Raw genomic sequence first — 22,289 nt, 5'->3', positions numbered from 1 at the left:
ATATGAAAATATGCGGCCTTTAAGTCCCAGGGCACAATCCAGTCTCCTGAATCCACAACAGAGAAGATTGGAGCCAGCATTAGCCTTTTGAATGTGTTCTTCCACAGAAAGACATTCAATAGGTGAGGGACCAGAATAGCCACTGAAGTAGTGGAGGAAAAGCTGGAAGATTGCAGTGACTGCTTGCCTGTGTGATTACTACCAGTGTTGCAACCAAGGCCTCAAAAGGATTACTTGGCTGTTGTACAGCAGGATGGGAGGGCTAGTGCTGCCTGCAACCAAGTCCTCTGGAGTAACACTTCTATGTTATGTTTAACTAGTCAGGGATTTACTTTGCAGGCATCAACAATCCCAAGGATCATGCAGGAGTGCAACTGTCAAAAATAGTTCCAGTGCTGGAACAGCCTTTTCTTCAAAAAGCCTGGGCCCTTAAAGGCCATATCCATTAGGCTTAGTTGACCATATCCAGGCATGCCTTTTGAGAACAACACTGGTGACAGCAGTACTTCCAAAGCAGTCAGTAGTTTCCAGGCCTGCCCAGAGTACAAAAGTTGCTATTATAGAGACCCTTAACCCAATCTCATTAGTGGAAGTAAGGGTGGCAATTGCCAAGATAGCTCCTAAAAAAAGCACCAAGGTGGGATAAAGTCCCTACATGTGCACAAGCCAGATGTCTGGGACTGCTATTTTACATTACTTTTTGATACTATTATGGAAGGAGCACAAACCCCTTCAACACGGGCAGTGGCAGAGATTATACCCATCTACAAGAAGGGGCCCTAGCTGATCCACGCAAATATAGGCCAATAAGCTTAGTTGATTGCTCCCAAAAACTCTTCAGCACTATACTCCTTGACCGGTGTAAAACCTGGATGAGAGAGAAAACAATTCTGACACCGCTCCAGGTGGGATCCAGGGATGGTATCAGCATGGTGGATTGAGTCTTCTGTTTTCGGTTAATCTTTTGGAAAGTGGTGGTCTTGGGTTGTGGTCGCTTCTACATTTCTTTTGTTGATCTGCGATCAGCTTTTGATTTAGAGCCCTGATTCAAGTGATGGCAGGTTTTGGCAGATGTGGTGGTTCCTACTGACCTTTTGGCCATCATGATCAGACTCCACAGCCACAATTTTGCTCAAATGTGCTGTGGAGCCTCTAGTGAGCTGACTGACCCCTTTTCTGTCGATCGAGGGGTAAGGCAAGGTTGTGCTCTTGCCCCAACCTTTTTTTTACCTTATGTTATTAATTTGATTTCCTTTTTTAATCATTGCGATGGGAATGCTCCCCAGATGGCCAATACCAATTCTAATGTTCGCGGATGATACCTTCTTAATATAAAAAAAGGTCAGTTTCTGAACAATGTCTCAGATAGTAAATTCAAAATAATGTGACCAAAGAATGTTTTTTGTCAGCCAGCATGCCCCTTACATTCATCGGTGAGGTTTGCTTGCTAAGCAGGCTCAAGCATGCCTATGGGAGAAGATCCATCAAGATGTTGCTGGTGGCTCAGGAGAACCTCATGGCTTTGCTGGCCCATAAGATACATAACACCCAGGATGCCTCAAACTTCATACTCCGACCAGGCCTGCAAACTAATGACTGAGTTGGCAAAGCTATTGGCTCCAAACAATTCCTCAGATAGGAAATCCAAAATAATGTGGTCAAAGAATGTTTTTATCAGCTAGCCTGGTCCTTCAATCCATCAATGCGTTTTTCTTATTAAGCACACACAAGTAAGCATTATGGGACGGCGTCCATCAAGATCTTGTTGGTGGTTCCAGAGAACCTCAGGGCTTCACTGGCCCCTATGATACATCACACCCATGATTCAGCAAAATTCACTTTCACGTTCAATACTTTATTTCAGCAATATGCCATAAAAGTACAAACAAGAAAAATAAACTAGATATAATTCAGGTAAAATAGCCCATATTAAGTAACATTTGAAATATCATTAAAATGTGGTTAAAATTCCAGTTACTAAAAAGGTATAAAATTCTGATAGCAGATAAATACACTGGTACCCCCTCTCCCTCACAAAATAACATTGGAATACACAGTAATAAAACCAAAACAGCTTAGATATCAAAGAAACCATTTATGGGCACGCCCTCAGTTTGGCCCTCCACATAACTATCAGAACGCATGATACAGCAAAAAACAAATACTGTCTGGTTTCAGTCTTTAAAATACACAGGGCAACTTAGTGTTCCCTTGCACCTAATACACGGCAAACAGGGATTATCCACTTTTTCCTGATCTTTAAGTATGCCTGGCAAAAAACAGACATGCTCTTCTGTCTCCCTCTCAGCTCCACAAATGGGAAACTCAATTAGACCCATTTTGTTAGCCCATTTGTCAGTAAAAAAGGAAATATGTGATGTGATGCCTCTAAACTGCAAATACAGTTTTTGAGCTGGGGTGGTTTGATTTCATATAAAAAATGCTCCATGTTATAAACACCCTTAATCTGGAGAAAGGAAGTCGTTAGAGTGCCATATGAGGAAAATACCAACATTTGGCCCTGCTTATACTGCCAATATTTTCTTTTTAGCAAACCTTTGCTAGTTACAGGAGCTACACAATCCACAGATCACCAAATCCCACCTTTACTAGAGTATCTTTAACAGATCTAATCCATGGAATGCTTCCTGAACCAGGGATTTCCAAGACTCCTTTAAGATCCTCTCGATATGAATGGAACTCAGGTGTGGCCCAAATTTGTCTCCAATAGAGAATAGGCCTAATCCCTGCCCCATCTGTGATTGGTTTAAGGCCCTAGTCAATCCTAAGTGGGAGTAAAGGTGTGCTTTCAGGGAGCCTCAGTAACTGGATTAAGAAGTAGTTCGCAGTGACTAACAGTTCTGACATATCCTTAAACCTCAGCCCCATAAAGGGCAGATCCTAGAGCCTGCAATTTATAAATTTAGAATGCAGAAGTAATTAGACAGAATTGGGAGCCTTACTGGGCTCTGCATAGTTCCCAGTGTGTAACATCAATTTTAACCTACATTTTTCAATATTTTTCTAAATCTTCTGTAAGGGTCAGCCCAAGATAACCACAGACATGCACACGATCTAAGGGGACACCAATAAGTTTAGGATTTGGTCTTTCAAGGTGTCCTCGATTTAAAACCACAAATTTTGTTTTGTCTACATACATTTCTAGTCCCCTCTGATTACAAAATTCTCAAAACAGCATAACATTTTTTGTGCGTCTAGCTGCAGCGGAGTTGATGACAACCTAAGAAACTCTTGTCGTGTCAGAACTAATTGCAGAATCAGATCCTGGGACTTTGAAGGGGTGGTATTTTATCTTGATGCCCTCACATTTTCTTTTTGACGAACGGCGACAAGTCTTGCTTGACTTCTTAGGCCTGGATTTTGACTTACCAGGGAACTATGAGCATGAATCAAACATCTTGCAGACACACCACAGTGATCACAGAAAAATCTAGGCCCATGACTTGGAACTGGAGTGGGACCTATGCTTTAACTCAGACCTTTGTTTTCGGCAACAGAGTTTCAACTCCCAGTCTCGGATCACCTTCGAGTGCATGAGGACACACTTCTTGCACACTTTGAAGTCATGCCCAGAGCCTTATAACCAGATACATACCTTTGAATCTTGAATTCTAGGCACAGCCTAAAGTCAGTCATATTCTGTGGCAACACTGTTCTCTACCTCACTGTTCACAATTTTTTTTAATTATCTGAAGACTGACAAAGTTAGGAGCAGAGCTCTGGATCCATATCAGAGACTCAGAAAGAAAGGAACTTGCATCAGTGCACAGGGCCATCACTTCTACGTGGCTCCACTCCATCACTTCAGGGGCAGCGCAGGAGTCATCGCAGAGCTGGACAATGCCACCTTCTAGTGTGTGGCAGCATTGCTAATAAAAATCGCTGGATGCAGTATGGCTCCTAGGGATATTCTAAAGGTGAGGAATCTACGGATAGAAGTTTACATCCAAAACATGAACGCTCAAGGACAAGCTGGGAATGCCAGCAGATATTCTAGCACCCACTCAGGGATGGCAGCTGGTATTTCTGCGCAATTAAAAACTGATATACCAAGAACTGGATGAGGAAGGAACTTGGAAAGCATATCTGGATACTTCACAACTCAGACTTCACTAAGAAGCACAAATATCTTCATAACCATGTCCACGCTTCACAATCAAGTTTGCTGCCACTACTAAAACCACTACACAACTGAACACCATATTTGACTTATACTTTGTATTCATGTAACTTTCAAAACTGGGAAGGCATTCTGGAGGAATTTGCGAAAAAAGGGGCGCTGAGGGGCAAAGGGACACCCCGGACGCAAGCTAAAAGCACCTATGAGCTAGTGTACATGGGGCGGTCTTGTATCTAACTTAAATCTGTTGATCTACAAAATTGCTGTAATGTGTGCACTGCTTATGGTCGGTACATACTGATGGTTGTGGTGAACCATACGCTGTGATAGATTAGATGCTGTGTGTATATTGTATCCTTGCATGTAAAACGTGGGTGGAAGATACAAAAATGGCAAAATTGCACAACAGACTTATTTGGGTTGTACTGAAATTTACACAAAAATGTTTTTTTTAAAAACTTTGAAAACACTATCTAACTTCAAGTAAAATGGTCTAAAAAATAATTGTTGAATAACAAGTTGTTGAAAAAAAAGGATTAATTAATAAGCTGTTTGCATGAGACCGCAAATTGCAGTACGTACAAAATGATATGGTACACAAGTAAACCAGTGTTAGCGCTTGGTTGACAAACGTCAGTGCGCTCTGTCAACCGGAGCTGATCCAAGCAGGACGGGACAAGGCCGCCATCGACAGCACGAAAACGAATCTGTTTCGCAAATATTTCCCTCAACTGCCCATAGAAATCCTCTGCCTTATGATTTCACACATTAGAATAACAAGAAAATTTAGCGTAATCCTGAACAAAGGTGAGTGAAGTTTTTCTAATAAATGAATAACTGAAAATTCCTGTTAACGGGTCACAATCCACAGCACATGACAATCCTCAGCAGTGATTTGCAAAGCACGCCCTGTATCGTGCAACTGTCAGAAATGAACTTTGGATTCATTTTCTCTTCGGACGGATGTGTCTTTCACCTTTGGAAGCGTTTCCCTTTTAACAAACGAGCACACGGCCAACAGACACAGGCAACGCCAGGGGACGGGGCAGTTTGCTCTCTTTGCCACCTAAAGTATTTAATGGTGCCAAAATATAGTCCACGTTTTGGAAAGATTTGTGTGCCACGGCAAAAAATATGGAGGATAAGACAGTGGAATCTTTGCTAAGGAGCTGTATGAGGACATTTATCAGTCAATGTATTTTACCTGTGATATTGTACCTTTTTCCTGTTCTATGGCTAACATGGTTTTAAACAAAATAAAAAACTTATTTTGCAGTGTGTTTCAATCTCATGTAATTACAGTGGAACAGAATGAATTTGTCTCAGACTTCTTTCACATTTGAAAACTGAAAAATGTGCACTTCTCCATGTTTAATTATGCCAACACATCAAAAAGATGTGATTGTAGGTTGCTTCTAGCTCTGTCCGGGAGAAAACCTTAGTTTGGAACACATTTTGTTTGCTGTTTTTCATACTGCAGAGGTACTTTTTTATCGAGACAATAACACAGGAAGGGTTAATGAAAGTCAATGTATGTGGAAAGGAAGAAAAATACACAAAAAACAGCACTCGTAATTCACATGAAAGGGGGTGGCTCCTTATTCTCTCTAGGGCTGTCTTTCCAGATGGTCTGATTTGAGATTTCCGATAGTGAACCCTGTGTATAGTATCTTAGCTCCCCACCCTCGAAAGACGACTGATGAGCTCGTAGCCATGAAAGTCACCAGATGCGCTAGTGGCCTTTGCCCAGCCGACGTTCACTTCAGAGTTGTCTATGGGGATGCTCCACCAACCAATCATGAACCTGTGAATCTGTAAGTCCGCTACAGCTACCAGTGGCATTTCATCATCATTACCCAGTCTGTATCCCAGTGGAGCCAGGTGATCGAGCAACGTGGCGTTCGGCTTTAGAGGTAAGCTTGCACTCCAATGTCGAGAGGAAGGTGTCAGGCAAGCAGGCTCTTAAATGCATCCTCGGCCGATGCAGCCGCCCTGGATGGACGCTGACAAAGAAGGAGCAGCACTAGTTGAGAGAAGGTGAGAAAAAATGCCCCGTTCAGTGCACCTGCGAGGCCCTCAAGCTGTCATCGGTTGTCGTTCATTTACCCTCCTTTCCTAATATGACTTCTGTCTCAATGGCTCTTCTTCCAGTGAAACTATTGAAGAGTACTGAAAATGCGTTATTTGGCCCAGATAATCCCTAAAATGTGCATCTATTGCAAGCTGAGGGCATAAATGATGTTGAGACCGATGGGTAATCTTCCTACAATGCTAAAGTCATTAATTCTATGGCAAACATCCCAGTATCACATTGTATGATATTTCTCTAAAACTCACTCTAAAGGACATCTTGGAGAGATCCATTTTTATTAATAACTCCCAACATTGAAAAACTATGGCCTTAACTTCTAGGTGAGATGAATTACAAGACATAAATAATAAAATTCCTGAACCAGATTTTTAGAAATGGGGTTTCTGGTTGAGTAGCAGTCATCGATAATGAGGTGTTTTGCAGGAAAACAGGGTGTCCTGCACTAGCAGCACTAGCGTGTTGTCAAGAGAAGAAGATAGGCAGACTCAGCACCCCCTTACTCGGGGAGCAGGCCTCTCCTTTCAGCAGCAGCGGACGCCTGTTAGCAGCACTAGTGTGTGTCGTGGGGAGACCACACTGCACTGAAGATTATAAAGGGGAGGTAGTGCGGTGCACATGGGATGGGGAGGCACATGGAACAGACCCAGACAACAACTCAGGCCCTGCAATCCCCCATACCTGATTTGGGGCGCTGGTGGTGTCCTTGTGTGCGCCACACAGAATAGAGGCTCCACAAGCTGGGGTCGACTTTGTGACAGACACCATGGTCTATGGATGCATTGGTCCTTCCTACTGGCCTGTCAGGGAGTGGGAGACGGCTTTGTTGACATCTACAGTGGTTGCCAAAGGCAGTATTAAGTGATGAAGGCTGAGGCCATGCCATAAAGTACATAATCACCCAGGCAATGTGGTGGTCACTCCCCCTGGCTTTTCTCTGTGCTGCTGCGTCTTTAGGTGCAGAAAGTGATGCTTCTGATCAGTGCTTCAGCATGATCTCTCTGTCGTGAAGGTTTGTAGATCACCCAGCATTTGGTTTGACCTTTGTAGACCCCTATTGCAGTCAACAAGGTAAAGACATCTTTTCCTTTCCTGAGACTCCATAACAGGGGGCAGCCAACAAGCCCTGGGAGTTACTGGTATCACAAGGGTATAGAAGGCAGGGTCAGTCCTCCCTAACTGCAGAGGTAGCAGGCCGACACTGGAGAGCACAATGCAAACTGGCAGTCCCTCCTGGCAGCACAGCAACCAGAACGCAGCAGGCCAATACAGCAAAGAAAGTGGCAAAGTGGCAGTCCCTTCTGGCAGCACAGTTATTCTTAGCTGCAGAGTCTCCTAAGGACGTCAAAGTAAACTGGTTTGGTGAGTTTTAGGGTCCAGTACTAATACCCAAAAGGCCTTTGATGTAGAGGAGACTTCAAAAGAATTCTCTGAAGTGCACAATGGGCCCTTTCATGCTAGCCCGCTCTACCACGCTATTTGTAGGGGTAATCAGTCCTCTGTGTAGAGACAGGACACCACCTATTGAGGTTTAAGTGTGAAACGCTCCCCTTCGAACTGCCCAGGAAGACCCATCAGTATGCAGAAGAATGGAAGTGCAACTGTATGTCCTGTGTGGCTGTCTAGAGAGAATTCACAAAGTCTAGCTGTCACCCAACCCAGATGTGTATTCAGAGAGAGGCTAAGGCACATAATAGTTAATGTAAGAAAATGGCAACTTTCTAAAAACTGCTCCAAAAGTTTGAGACTTACAATTTGAATTCCAACTTCACAATGAGTTATGATTTTAAGTTGTGCGCCGAGAGCCCCCAAACTCCAGATTTGTATCTTCTCCCAATTGGAAATTACACTTAAATCCCAATGCTAACCTACGGGAGGGATAGGCATTGCAGCAAAGGAAAATGAATTTAAGAATTTTTCACTACCTGGGCATGATAGTATGACATGTCAAACCATTTCATTACATTGCCCCTTGACCCTGGAGATAAACGGTGCCTACTTTAGGGGTGAATTATATGTAATAAAAAGGAAGGTTTGGGCCTAGCAAGTGCCTCAACTGTGGCTTGTGGGAAAAAAATTATCAGCACGCCGCGCCACCTCTCCTCTGTCTCCTCAGCAGCAGGCAGGCAGAGGCTCCCAGCCTGCCCTGCGCCCAATCCGGATGCTGCTCAGTGCCTGGTCGAAATGGCAGTTTAAAACTGCACACACTAACTCTACAGTGGCAGGCCTGAAACATGTTTGAAAGGCTTTGTAGTGGGTGGCACAATCAGTGCTGCAGGCCTACTAGGCCTAGGCACATATAGGGCCTCATTCTGACTTTGGCGGGCGGCGGAGGCCGCCCGCCAAAGTACCGCCGTCAGAATACCGCTGCGCGGTCAAAAGACCGCCGCGGTAATTCTGAGTTTCACGCTGGGCTGGCGGGCGACTGCCAGAAGGCCGCCCGCCAGCCCAGCGGGAAACCCCCTTCCACGAGGATGCCGGCTCCGAATTGAGCCGGTGGAGTGGAAAGGGTGCGACGGGTGCAGTTGCACCCGTCGCGATTTTCAGTGTCTGCTATGCAGACACTGAAAATCTTGGTGGGGCCCCCAGGGGCCCCACAACACCCGTTACCACCAACCAGGTTCTGGCGGTCAAAACCGCCAGAACCAGGCTGGCTGTAAGGGGGTCGGTATCCCCATGGCGGCACTGCCTGCAGCGCCGCCATGGAGGATTCCTCAGGCCAGGGGAAAACCGGCGGGAAACCGCCGGTTTCCCTTTTCTGACCGCAGCTTTACCGCTGCGGTCAGAACAGACCTGGATGCACCGCCAGCCTGTTGGCGGTGCATCTGCGGTCCCCGGCCCTGGCGGTCCATGACCGCCAGTGTCGTAATGACCCCCATAGTGCCTTTACTAGGGACTTAGAAGTAAATTAAATATGTCAGTTGTAGATAAGCCAATGTTACCAAGTTTTAGAGTACAGAGCACCTGCACTTTAGCACTGGTCAGCAGTGGTAAAGTGCACAGAATCCTAAAAGTCAGAAAAACAGGAGACCAGAGGGCAAAAAAAAAATCAGGCGAACCACACGAAGGATGCCAGGAGTAAGAGAGATGGTCAACAAGCACTAGAGGAATCATCTAGACCAGCATGCAGCAAAGTAGATTTTGTGTAGATTTCCAAAGGGGCCTCTTTATCAATTAATGTACATACGAAAGGGCATTGATATCAATATTATGATAATCAAGTAGCTAAATGTCTCCCCTCTAGTAGTAAAAAAGTCTCTGTTTTATAGAAAAGGTGACAATAAAAATGAGTAACAAAAGAACTATAGTATTGAAGAAAAGCTCTATTAATGCGACAACCCCAATAGTCTACATTTAATCATCACAAGGCAAGACACGACACAAGTAGCAAATAGGATTAAACACATTGAAAACCTTCAAGCTAAAAATTGGAAAATAAGTAACGTGCATTAAACTACTTTAGCCAGGGGTGTGGAATTTCATAAAATATCTACTTGTCCATGGGACAGGTTGCTTCATATATCTACTTGTCTTGCAAAAAAATCCACTTATCCCTTTTGTGCCATGTATGTGGCCACAAATGAAGGCAGCAATCTCATTATGCAAAAGCTTTGATAATAGCCTCTCTAATTATGCCAGGGCTCATATTATAGTAGGGCTTGAACACTAGCAAGTCACTTATTTTGCCACCTTTCCACAGATCTGCATACTGGGACTGGAGGTAGCAGTAAGCAATAGTTACATGGTTGGAGTGCCCCTTTGAGTATATTGCAGACCTAATAACTTGTATGTTTTAGGGATTTTCACCTGCTCTTCTCTAATCTTTTTCCATTTTGGAAGAGGTTGGAGATTTACTCCTTGACAAGGGCAGAAGTTAAACGTCTTCCAGGGTTGGAAATAAAGTGGTTGGAAGGAAAGTGACCTTGTAAATTTGCTCAACAGATTTTTGCATAAGCAAATCTACGCATGCATATTTGCTCGTGCTAAAATGGAGTTGACAAATATTTTCTAGAAATACAATTTCCTGGCCTACTAATGTAAATTCATGTGAATTCATAAAAGCCATAAATCTACACCTACATAAGGACATATACCACAGGTGCACATTTGACATTAAGAATTGGGCATCTCATTTGGTCTGGCGTTAATCAAGATCTTTCGTAATTATTAACATTTAATCTCTGTATCTGCTGGCTTCACTGGGCAGCATACTTCTTTCATAAGGAGCATATCAGCACACAAAGTTTTGTTCAGAGCCAGGAACTATTTTGGCAATGTGCGCTTTTTGAGACCAAAAATATTTTCGCTATTTGCTAATGTTTGTTAAAATGGCAATGCCTGGCAATTCCCACAACAATAAAGTGTTCCAAAAATAATATAAATAATAGCATGTATTAACACCTTTTACTAAATGATGCTTCAAAAGACATGGGGGGTCATTACAACCCTGGCGGACAGTGTTAAAGCGGCGGTAAGACCGCCAACAGGCTGGCGGTCTTTTTTTCAGTATTATGACCATGGCGGTTACCGCCATGGCCATCCGCCGCTTTCCCGTTCCGCCTGCCATGGTGGAGACGACCGCTGGGCTGGAGACCTGGGTCTTCAGCCCTGCGGCCGTGACAATTCCGCCGCCGGTATTGTGACCCGGCTTACCGCTGTGGATTTCCAGCGGTAGGACCCGCCATGAAATCCATGGCGGTAAGCACTATCAGTGCCAGTGGATTCCTTCCCTGGCACTGATAGGGGTCTCCCCCACCCCCTACCCCCACCCCGACTCCCTCCCCTACACCCCCCACCACCCCCAAAGGTGGCAGGGCCCCCCTCCCCACCCTGACCCCCAACATACCATTACTGACACACACCCGACACGCACGCAGGCACCACCAACACACATACACGCACACACACCGACATACATGCCAACATCCACACACACACACTCAGACATGTACACCCACATTCACACATTCATGCACACATCCATACAGACATACACGCACACATTTCCGAAACACGCATCACCCCCGCAAGCATACACGCACTCACACACCCCCCCTACATACACAGACGCACACCTCCATGCACCCACACAACACACAACACCCCTCACCCCCCTCCCCTAACGGACGATCGACTTACCTGTTCCGTCGATCCTCCAGGAGGGGACGGGTGCCATGGGGGCAGCTCCACCAACACCACACCGCCAACAGAACACCGCCGCGCAGAATCACATGACGTGATTAGCTCAGCGGTGTTCTGTTGGCGTGGCGGTGAAGGTGGAGCAACCTCCACTTCCCCACCGCCCGCAAGTATGGCTGTTGGCGGCTCTCCGTCGGAAAAAACGACAGAGGGCAGCCAACGGTCATAATACGCCGCGCGGCAAACCGCCACTACTGGCGGTCTTCTGCACGGCGGTCCCTCGGCGGTCTTCTTAAAAGACCGCCGAGGTTGTAATGACCACCATGGTGCCTAAAATTTCACATTAATTGAGCAAAACTTTTCTTTCTAGTTGCTTTTTTTGGGATCATTTTATTTAGAAAGCAAAGAATCATTAATCTTGCTTTCACCATCTGCAAATGTTTGCATGTAATCAGAGCATTCTGGGAGCATTATATGTAGTCTCATATTTTTTAACTTTGGAAATGTGTAGACATTTTTATTACGGATCCCCTGTCAATAATGCAGTCTGATCTTATAACATTTCCTTAAAGCGTTCACCCTAATAATAAAGGCTTTGCGTTAATTAACCACAAGTACAAGTTCGAACTGCATTAACATGCAGATACAAACATTATGTTAGCTGCAGACAACGCCCTTTCCAGCTCCATAATGTGTTACAGTAAACTGGCAGCAAAAGGGTTTGTGCTGCAGGGGGCTGGGCCTACCTGTCCCAAGGACAAAATAAACAATACATCTTGTTGCCCTTGACCCCAAACAATATGTCCTGGGTATCAGGATATAGGAATTCCACATACCTGCTTTACCACAGTACCTCATGCTCCATCAAATCTGTGTAGTAATCTTACCCTTAGAACAATGGAAAGGGATCAAAACCTGCAGGTTGGAAATTTATTATCTATCGTGATACAGCAAGAATTGGGAAATGATAAAGTGCATTGATGATTAAATCATCTTTAATTTAGTTGGACACAGTTTTGACATGTTCCCATTATGAAATCTTTCCTTTCTTCGGACAGTAAATATGTACAATTTGTAAGAGCTGTTGAAGATAAAAAAGACTAAAGTGGAATTTCACTCTTATTTAACTGCCCAGGACATTCTGAAGAATGATGAACAGCTTCCAAACACAGGCTTGACGTTAGTAGATAAAGGAAAAGTACAATATAAGCAGGCAAACCTGTTTTAGGTTTAAACCTATAATAACTGATAAAACACACCCAAAAGGGAAAGATCCCTTCTCAGGCTAAACATATAAACACTGATTGCTATGTGCAATACTTTATGCTAATCTTGGCGTTTTACCCAACTACACTTTACTGCTGGGTTTTAAATCCCATAGTTGAAATGTTAAGAGCAAAAAGGCTGACAAAGTGAGTCATATGCCATGGGTACACCTGGCAGCCATGAATGTCCATACAACGGCAGCACCACTTTAATGTAGTCAGGGAAAGAGTATAGAAAAGCAGTGTTAAGCATGCTCAAAGCATTAACATTTGGAAATAGCACTCTTTATAAATTCATTAATAGGTCTGAAAATCTGACAGAGTCTTAGCAGGGTGCTTGTGAAATCTAATAAGATGTGAATGAGGGTAATGAGATGTGATTGTGAGTGAGAGTGCAATACACATATGAGTATATATCATCTACATATAGAAAATTATGGTGTCAAGGGCTGTCCTATCATATTAATAATGTCCTGCAAGAACATAACGTTTTCAAAGGAGAACACAATTAATAAATTCAATGTAAATGTCTTGACATTTTACAATCTGACTATTCATTCCCAAGCTTACATTAAGTAGGAGAATAAACCCACTCGTTATAGAAATCACCTGATTTATATAGCATGGAATATGTGGGGGCTCTGCCATCGTCTACATAAGGAGTTTGGAGGTTTTCGTACAAAAAACATTGATTATTGTACTCCAAGAGACTTGCTTGATAAAACTCTCCTAGAATGGAGTGGATATAGTCCTTACACTAGCTATAGTTATTCCTTTGGTCATCCATAAGGGACATATTTTAGCTAGGTTTTCAACAGAACTCACTAGTAAAACTATCCTTTTAGACATAACTTTTAGTTGGGGCATAGCACTATGGGCTGAGTTCTACAATAAATGTGTTCTCTTTGGGACAACTGCGGTTTATTCGTCTTTATATATCAAGTTTTACACCATTTCATTTTAAGCAGGAGTTAAACCACCTCAAAAGGTGATCATACTCGTCATATCTAAAAACAGAGTTAACTGGCCTCAAGGCAAAAAGATTATACATTTTTTCTTTTTACCTTAAAACTGGATCTGATTAAGGTAAGGGGTCTTTGTTTAATATATTAATGTACTAGCCAAACTGAAGTGGTGTAACATAAGCCCTGCAGTCCCTGTGGTGGGGTGGGGTGGGGCTAAGCCCCAGGGCGCTCCCTTAGCAAAAGTGTTAGGTGTTGGGCTGTGGACGGGAGCCTCCTCCGTGTACTTTGTAGAGAGGGCCCCTCAAGTTTTGATATGCCACTACCTAAATGGCAAATTTAATGACCAGTCATCTGTCTGCACATACAGATTAAGTAATGCATTAAATCCAAGTGATTATGTATAGGGCTCTCTGTTTTCCATTTGTACTGATTTTTCCAGCTACATATAGAAACAAAATAATTTATGTTTATGTTCATATTTATTTTTAAAAGGAGAATAAAGGGGAATCAAGGTTGTTTTTTGAGTGATTCTAAATTCTGTCAGTCATGACTGCCAGGCCAATAGCTGTGCAGACTGACAGGTAAGGCAGTTAAAAACAAAGATAATGATTATTCATGAGGCTTAAACAAAGTTGTGCACAAGGTCGATAATAAAATGTGGATATTTTCCTACCGGGGTAAAGTTTTATCATCTATAGGGGTTCATTTAATTGTAATGTTTCAGGCATCCAAGTAGATTTATACATTTAGCAATAAATAAAAGTGAAGTATACTAGTATCAGCTTAATTTTTTCATTAAATGAAAATAAATATGGGCACATCCAGAACAAAATAGCAAAAACAAATATGAGTGAGAACAGAAATGTCAAAAAATAAATACCACAAAAATGGAGTCCCAATTATGTATTTTGGATTCCAAATCTTTTTGTATATTGTGATAACCTCAAATTATCATGAGGATGGAAAGTGGTCACTATCCTTAGGTTTTCAATATAAAAATAATCTACAACATCCTGGATATGAAATCTATGTGTTAATTCTTCACAAAATGTAAGTATTAGGTATACTAAGTCTGCAGTTACTAAGATTAAACAGATCGGGATAAGTTGCCCCATCTTCAGTCTTTTCTGTTGGGTTCTCCATGTCAGTGGTATAGCTTGTTTATTCATTTATTGAAAAGCTACTATTTATTGAACAACTGTAGACGTTAAAGTGCTGTTTCACATTATTATCAAAAAGGCTGACTGGTTTGAATTGGAATACCAATTGGCTAAAATTGATCAGAAATCTTTACAAATTTGCTCCTGTCAAAATAATTTTAATTAGCATGTTATTAGAGGTAGATGCTAAAAGGAAGCACTGTAGACTCTTGTGTAAACGGAAACAGCTATCACACAGGGACAAAAGCTCAAAATTACTCTTGGAATTAATCAAGGGTGGCGACAGCAGACTCTTTTGGAAAACAGTCTATAAAGTATTGAGACCTTGGGCTGTGAATGAGAATTTTATCCCAGTAGAAAAAGCAGGCTTCCAGGCCACCAGCTTTCTGGTGGATCACTGCTATATTCTATGGGAAGTAGCCAAGCAAGCTAATTTTTTTAGTTGTTGTATGGACTTTAAAGCAGTGTTTTACTCCAAAGATGATAGGCTTTTTTATGAATAAACTAGGAGCTTAAAGATACCGTCTGAGCAGCTAGGTGCATGCCAGATGTTGGACAGTGACACCTGGGTTAGTTCAGAATTATCATTAGAGTGGCATTCAAATAATAAAGTTAGCATTATGATTGGCTTTAGGCAAGGCTGTCTTTTAGCAACTTTATTAATTAATGTATTTATATCTGCTCTCCCAAGTGTGTGCAATTAGTGATTATACCTTTCTCCAAATGAATGTTTTTCATGTACACTGCCTTCTATTCATGGATAAACCCAATTTATTAAACCTGATACCTTTAGAGTCCCAAAAGAAAATTGTTCCGGTTCAGAAATATTGTATTGCCAATAAGCTTGTAATCAATTTATCCAAAACCAAGAAGCCGATACATAGGAAAAGACAATGGAAGCTTTGTTGATATCTTGGGGATGGGTAAACTGAAACAGTTGACAAAAATAATTATTTGGGTATGCTGTTACTAAATTATTATTGTAGGACTTTCATATGGAAATTTTGAAAACAAGCTGTGGAAGCTCCAACTGCCATTCTTAAATTTAATGCTTGTTATGCAGGCCTATTACATATATCGTTCCTAAAAGCCATAATTGTTAAAATCATTCCTACTGTCCTGTAGGGATCTGAGAATATTTACTTAGATAAATTGATCATAATAGAACTGAAGGGCATTAAATGAAACATGTTTTCAACCTCCCTAAATTTCCAGCATTGGAGGTTAAAGTTGAGAATATGCTCCTGGCAAGTTTTAGCTGATCGTTGATGTACCGACGTCATTCGCAACTTACAAGGCTCTGCCTAAACTAAGCTATCTTTTAGTAGCCTTACTAATAATCAATACAGATAAGGATAGTTTTGTTAATGTTTTAGCCAAAGAGGTTAACCTGTTTTGATGTAAGGTGGAGTGGTTAACTAATTTTGGGATCATTAACAGGACAGATCTGGTAAAAACATTTAGGAAATAGCAACTAAAAAGATCAGTTATATCTGTAATCTAAAAACTTGGTTAGTCATACTAGAGATATACTGGGCAGACGATCCTATACCATTTACTTTGATGCCTGCCAGCATCTGATAATGAGAAAGCTGTTGCCAGTATGGCAAACAGGAGTTCATCCGTGGTCTGTAAGGCCCGGGTTTGCTTCAATGTTACATAAAAACTAAGGAATGGATTCCTGCATGTTGCGCTGCCCAGAAATCCATATTGTATTTGATTGCTATTTACTTTTTATATCAATAAAAATAATACATGTGCCCTATTTTTTTCAAATAGGAGACACGCCCTGTTTTTATTTCCTCAATTACAGAGTCCTGCTGCCTTGTGGCTAGGTTTACCCTATTAAAATACCATATGCGTACATATATGTATATCTCAATAACCTAAATTGATGCTGCCTTTGCATTAGGGAACATTTTATATATTATTGCCCAGGATTTAGTATTGATTGAGTTTTAAAAAAAAATCTTTTTATGTAAATATTTTTATAGCTAATGCTGTACAAATGTTAATTAAAGTTTACTTACTTCGCACAAAAAAATGCTAATGTGATATTGTGGTTGCAAACACCTGCAATTGATCTAGTTTATCTAGTTTTTACCACTGCTGTGGTTATGATATGCACAAGCACAGAAACTGTCAGCATGCTTTGAAGGTTCTGAATAGCAGGTGGCTGGACAGGAAAGATGGAATATTAAGGAAGAAAGCGTGCTGGTAGGAGTAAGAATGTACAGCAAGTTACCACAAAGTTTACGGAGAGAGGACAATGTTCAAACATAGCAATGGTGTGCTGGAAGTGGACTTTGACGTCAGTTAAAAAAATTATAGTTGGGATGAGTCAAGCTAGCAGGTCACAGGTTTGAATCTCTGCATAAAGGAGAAAGTAGGCAAGGAGGGGTATAAGGGTAGAAATTTCAAAGGTAAGTGTAGGCTTGTCAGGTAGTCATATACTGAGTTGACAAGTTTTATCATACCAGAAAGACACAGCCTGCACCCAATATTGGATTTCAGTACTAAAATAGTTACCAGTCACAATTTTAGAACTGTCTCTGAGCCTATAAACCAAGATGAGTATGCAATGATGCGCATCAATATTTTGAAAAAGGGCTTGTGTAATATTCTTGTATTCGGTAACAAATACATATATTAACAGTGCACTTTTAAGAAGAAGCAATTTCCACCATTCTTCTTAATTTTTGTCACCATTGCTTCTTGTTAATTGGGGAAAAACCTGCCTTCTACACCTTCCTTCACCTACTGAGCCATCACCGACATCCCTCTGCAGGTGCCACCTAAAAAACATGTGAAAGTATGGTTTAATTACTAACAGAGTTATGATTACTTAGTGTGGCAAGTGTAGTTAAGTGATGTGCAAAAGAAAAAGAACCAACAAAACTTTAATAGCCAAGTAGCCTAAATACACACTTTAGGTGTTTCACCTAGGAATTTGAAGCGCAAATCCCCCATAGGGCACTTTAGGAGCCCAGAAATGTCACTCTACAAGACATCAATGTATTTACTCCTTGCAGCCCCATCTGTCTATTTCACATCCATGTCCCTAGACGACACCAATTGTATGCCTCATTCTGTATTACAAGTGAAATTAAAAGAAAACTATACAATTTCGATAATTTATACAAATCTCTGGCCAGGGAAAGTTGGAGCAAAATAAAGGTTCCATTCAGTCTCATGAGAAGTAAAGTAGCAATAGCAGCACTAGTGGTATCGCTAGTGCTACTACCATTTAGAATAATACTAGAGGGAGACAACAACACCATTCACAAAGAAAACTGTAAATCACAGAGTAGTAATAAACCAACTTCTAGCTTATTAAATTACAATTGACAAAACTTCCTCATGAAGGTTTTCGTTCAGGAAATCTATGCATTTTTTATAATTTTACTAGTAGGTCTACAGAATTAAACTTTATGCTAGTTAGATTTTCTTACCAGGAAAAACTTTCAGTTTAGATTTAGAAAGGTTAATGTGTTTGCAATCTGCGAGGGCCTTTTTACAAAGGTAAATATGCACATTTATATATTTACTAATGTGTATATTTACTACACCTACGTGTAATTCCACGCTTTTCCTGCTATTCACCTTTTCAGAGTGTTGAGTTTCACCTAAGTATAACTCTCCACTCTCCACGTATTCACCCTGTGAACTCAGGAGTTGAGCTTCCTATATTAGGGTTAACAAATGTAAAGTACTTAGCACACGTAGTTGGAGATCTTCACAACCATGGTAATGATCTCCCTATGGTAAAGAGTAGGGTAATGATTAAAGTTGATTATTATATGAAATATAATTATTAAAAAATGAAGGTATTATAGACAGGTAAATGAAAGTAAAATATTTATTCACCTAGGACTAATCAAATAAAACTTTACAGCACATACCTTCGAATTGTTAATTGTTGGAAATTGCCCTTTTTGCAGGGTTATCCGTAAACTTTTTGCCTTCTTACTCCTATTTTTTTCAAGTCTGTTTTTGCTGGTTTACTGTCTCTGCACACTTTACCACTTCTAAACAGTGCTAAAGTGCATATGCTCTCTGTGTAAATTGTACTGTTGATTGGTTTATCCATGATTGGCATAATTGATTTACTGGCAAGTCCCTAGTAAAGTGCACTTGAGGTGCCCAGGGCCTGTAAATTAAATGCTACTAATAGATCTGCAGCACTGGTTGTGCTACCTACAATAGTAGCCCTGTAAACATGGATCAGACCTGCCACTTCAGTGTCTGTGTGTACAGTTTTAAACTGCCAATTCGACTTGGGAAGTGTACCCATTTGCCAGGCCTAAACCTTCCCTTTTTATACATGTAAGGCACCCCTAAGATAGGCCCTAGGTAGCTCCATGGGCAGGGTGCAGTGTATGTTTAAGATAGGACATATACTAGTGTGTATTATATGTCCCAACAGTGACATACTTCCAAATGTGGTTTTCACTGTGCAAGACATATCTCTCTCATAGGTTAACATAGGGGCTGCCTTTAAATATCCTTAAAGCAGATATTCCTCCTGAGAGCAGATAAAAATGTGGAGTTTAGGGTCTCTGAACTCACAATTTAAAAATACATATTTTATTGAAGTTGTTTTTTAAACTGTCTTTTTGAAAATGCCACTTTTAAAAAGTAGGCACTTTCTTACTTAAACCATTCTGTGGCTCTGCCGGTTTGTGGATTCCCCATATGGGTCAGTTTGACAGTTGGGCTGTTCACACCTCTTCTCTTCTCTAGACAGTGACACAAAAGGGGGTGGGTGTAGCCTGTAAATCCTGATGAGCCATCTGAGCTAGAGGGACGGGATGAGGGGTCGTTCACACCTGAAAGGACTGTGCCTGCCCTCACACAATGCAGTCTCTGACCCCCTGGTGTGCATCTGGGGCCTGGCCTGGACAAGGAAGGATCTGCCAAACACTTGAGACTTGCTTTGAAGTTTGCCAACTTCAAAGGCAGAAAGGGACCTGCTGCCGCCACATGGAGTCGCATTGTCCCGCTTTGCATGGCGACCCTGGTCTCACCGACGCCATCATCAGACGACTTTACCGAGCCGCTGCTCGCACTGTGACCTGTGGGCCAGCACTCCGGCATTGCCTGCTCACACCGCAGCCTGGGTGTCCGGACGCCGCCGCTCCTGCTGACACCGGCGCCACTGCCTGCACCGCAGCCCCGGTCCACCGACGCCAGCACCATCGACTCCAGTGTCGTCACCAGACATCCCTGCCTGCAACGTGGCCTGTAGACAACGCTCGGGAGGGTCACCAAGCACCGTCCCGCCCTCCACCGCTGGCTTGGGCCTACCAGCGACAGCGCTTCTGCAACGATGATGCCGCTATCTGCACCGTGACCTGTGGACACCCCACGTTGCACCGCCCCACTTCACACCACAGCCCCGGTCTCACCGACGCCATTGGATGTGGTCACCGAGCCCCTGCCTGCACCGTGACCTGTGGGCACTGCACGTCACATCGTCCCGCTTCACACCGCATCCCCGACGCCATCCACGCCAGTGCTCCTGACTTCATCAGCCCGGAGTTCGATCTGCAATGCATGTGACTTCAAGGGCCCGATGGCTCCTGTCTCGACTCTGGAACCCACACAGCGACATCAGCGACGCCACTCTGTGGAGCTCACCATGAGGATCACTGCGCCCTACAAATCCAAGGTACTGTTTGTGGGTCTTCCTGACACCATAGCTGGCCCACGACGCAGCAGCCGGCCTGAACTGTTGGTTTTGTTGATCACAACGTTGTGATAGCCCCAGGTGGAGCTACTGACTGCAAGGAACTGTATTTTTGAGTAAATCTTGCAGAATTCATATTTTTATCACTGTATGTTGGATTTTTATCATATTTGGTTTTGTTTTAAATAGATAAATATTGGCTATTTTTATAAAACTGGTGTGGTGTCCTTTTGTAGTGTTTTCACTGTATTACTGTGTGTTATGTGCAAATGCTTTACACATTGCTTCCGAGATAAGCCTGAGTGCTCGTGCCAAGCTACTAAGGGGGTGAGCAGGGGTTATCTGAGCAGGTATCTCCCTTTTCCTGAGTGAGGGGTACCTACTTGGACAGGGTGCAAAGCGACTGGCAGCTAGAGACCCCATTTGTAACATGTATGTATTAAAAAACGTAAATATATTAATTTCATTTTTCATGAATGATTTAGATAGATTTTCACCACTAAATATTCATTTGAATAATTAAATCATTGAATTAGTTTAAAATAAGTTATTTTATTTTCCTTCCTGCATTGTTTTCCACGGAAGTATGTGGTAGTAGATGTGAGTGCTCGGGGGTGGTGCTTAATTTACTCCAAGACTGGATTGGAGTATATTTACACCTGTTGTGCCGCCTTCAGAGCTGTAATAACTTTAGAAGTGTAGTCTGTGTGGTGGTTGTTTGCATTAGAATTTCCCTCCCTCAATTTCTCTAAATCCCTCCATTTAGTAGTATATATTCCCATTTTCCAGCCACTCTCTCTTGACCCTCCCACATTTACTACAAAACAGTATAACTTTGCGCATGGAACTCTCTGCCACTTGGTGAAGATCTTCATATAGTAAAGATAGGAGACAAAAAGGTCTCCAGGTGTAGGAATATGAATACCATCTTGTGGTGCATGTGTAGTACTGCTTTAGTACTACTCCTATGTTCTACAAAATGCAGTTTGCCAATAGGCTCCTATTTTAAATACCTTTATTCAACTGGATAAATACTGTTCTCTGTACACCCACATAAAATTTAAAGTTGATCTCGTCCAACACTCGAAACATTCTTACACCAGCATTTTGTTGGTGCACATGTACATGTGTATCCTTGGTGGGTGAAACTATCTGCAAACATCAGGCAAATCCCACAAACTTCAGACACGGAGGGAGTTCTCACATTCTGTGCATGACTGCCACTCTGTCAACCCTTCACCACTCACCCTTTCTTCCTCTTTTTTTTCACTCCGCTCCTACTCATTTTCAATCTTTTCTACCTGAGTCAGTGGATCGCCACACAAACACCAATTCTATGCATCCAGATTCCCCATTTCGACATGGATGGCTCCTAGTGTAACTAGCAGTAGAAGTAATACAGAGTGCTCCAAGTAATAGTTTTAGGTCCTGGAGTATCACTATAAGTAGCAGTAATACTAACATTAATGGGGATAGAGTATTGTGCTCATCATAGATATAGGTCAAAGGGAGAGAAGGCATGTATCATAACGTGTATTTGTACAGCGCAAGCTCATCCATGGGTATCTTGTCACTGAGTGACAAACGTACTCACTGGTACTGATATCAACCTGGTGAGGATGAAAAAGCTAAGAGGACCCAAGAGATTAGAACCTGTGACCATTAGACCAAACACAGATCCCTGCTGATGATAAATTCACCTACTGAGCCACCAGACACAGGCACATGGGAAAGGCTCATCAAATGTGTACACTGGTGATGGCTGGATTACTAAATGCATGTGCTGGTGAAGGCACGGATTATAAAGATTATACATACATTTGTAGGGGTGTAAATGGCAG

General features: G+C 42.3%; 1 protein-coding gene across 5 annotated transcripts in view; it reads right to left on the bottom strand.

Annotated features, from left to right (window-relative positions):
- Positions 1 to 22,289, bottom strand: part of RNF152 (ring finger protein 152) — a 239,029-nt gene that overhangs the window by 152,748 nt on the left and 63,992 nt on the right. The gene's annotated exons all lie outside the window — the stretch shown is intronic.

This window comes from Pleurodeles waltl, chromosome 2_2 (assembly GCF_031143425.1).
Source record: "Pleurodeles waltl isolate 20211129_DDA chromosome 2_2, aPleWal1.hap1.20221129, whole genome shotgun sequence".
NCBI classification, from domain to species: Eukaryota; Metazoa; Chordata; class Amphibia; order Caudata; family Salamandridae; genus Pleurodeles; species Pleurodeles waltl.
This window is presented reverse-complemented; position numbering and strand designations above follow the sequence as displayed.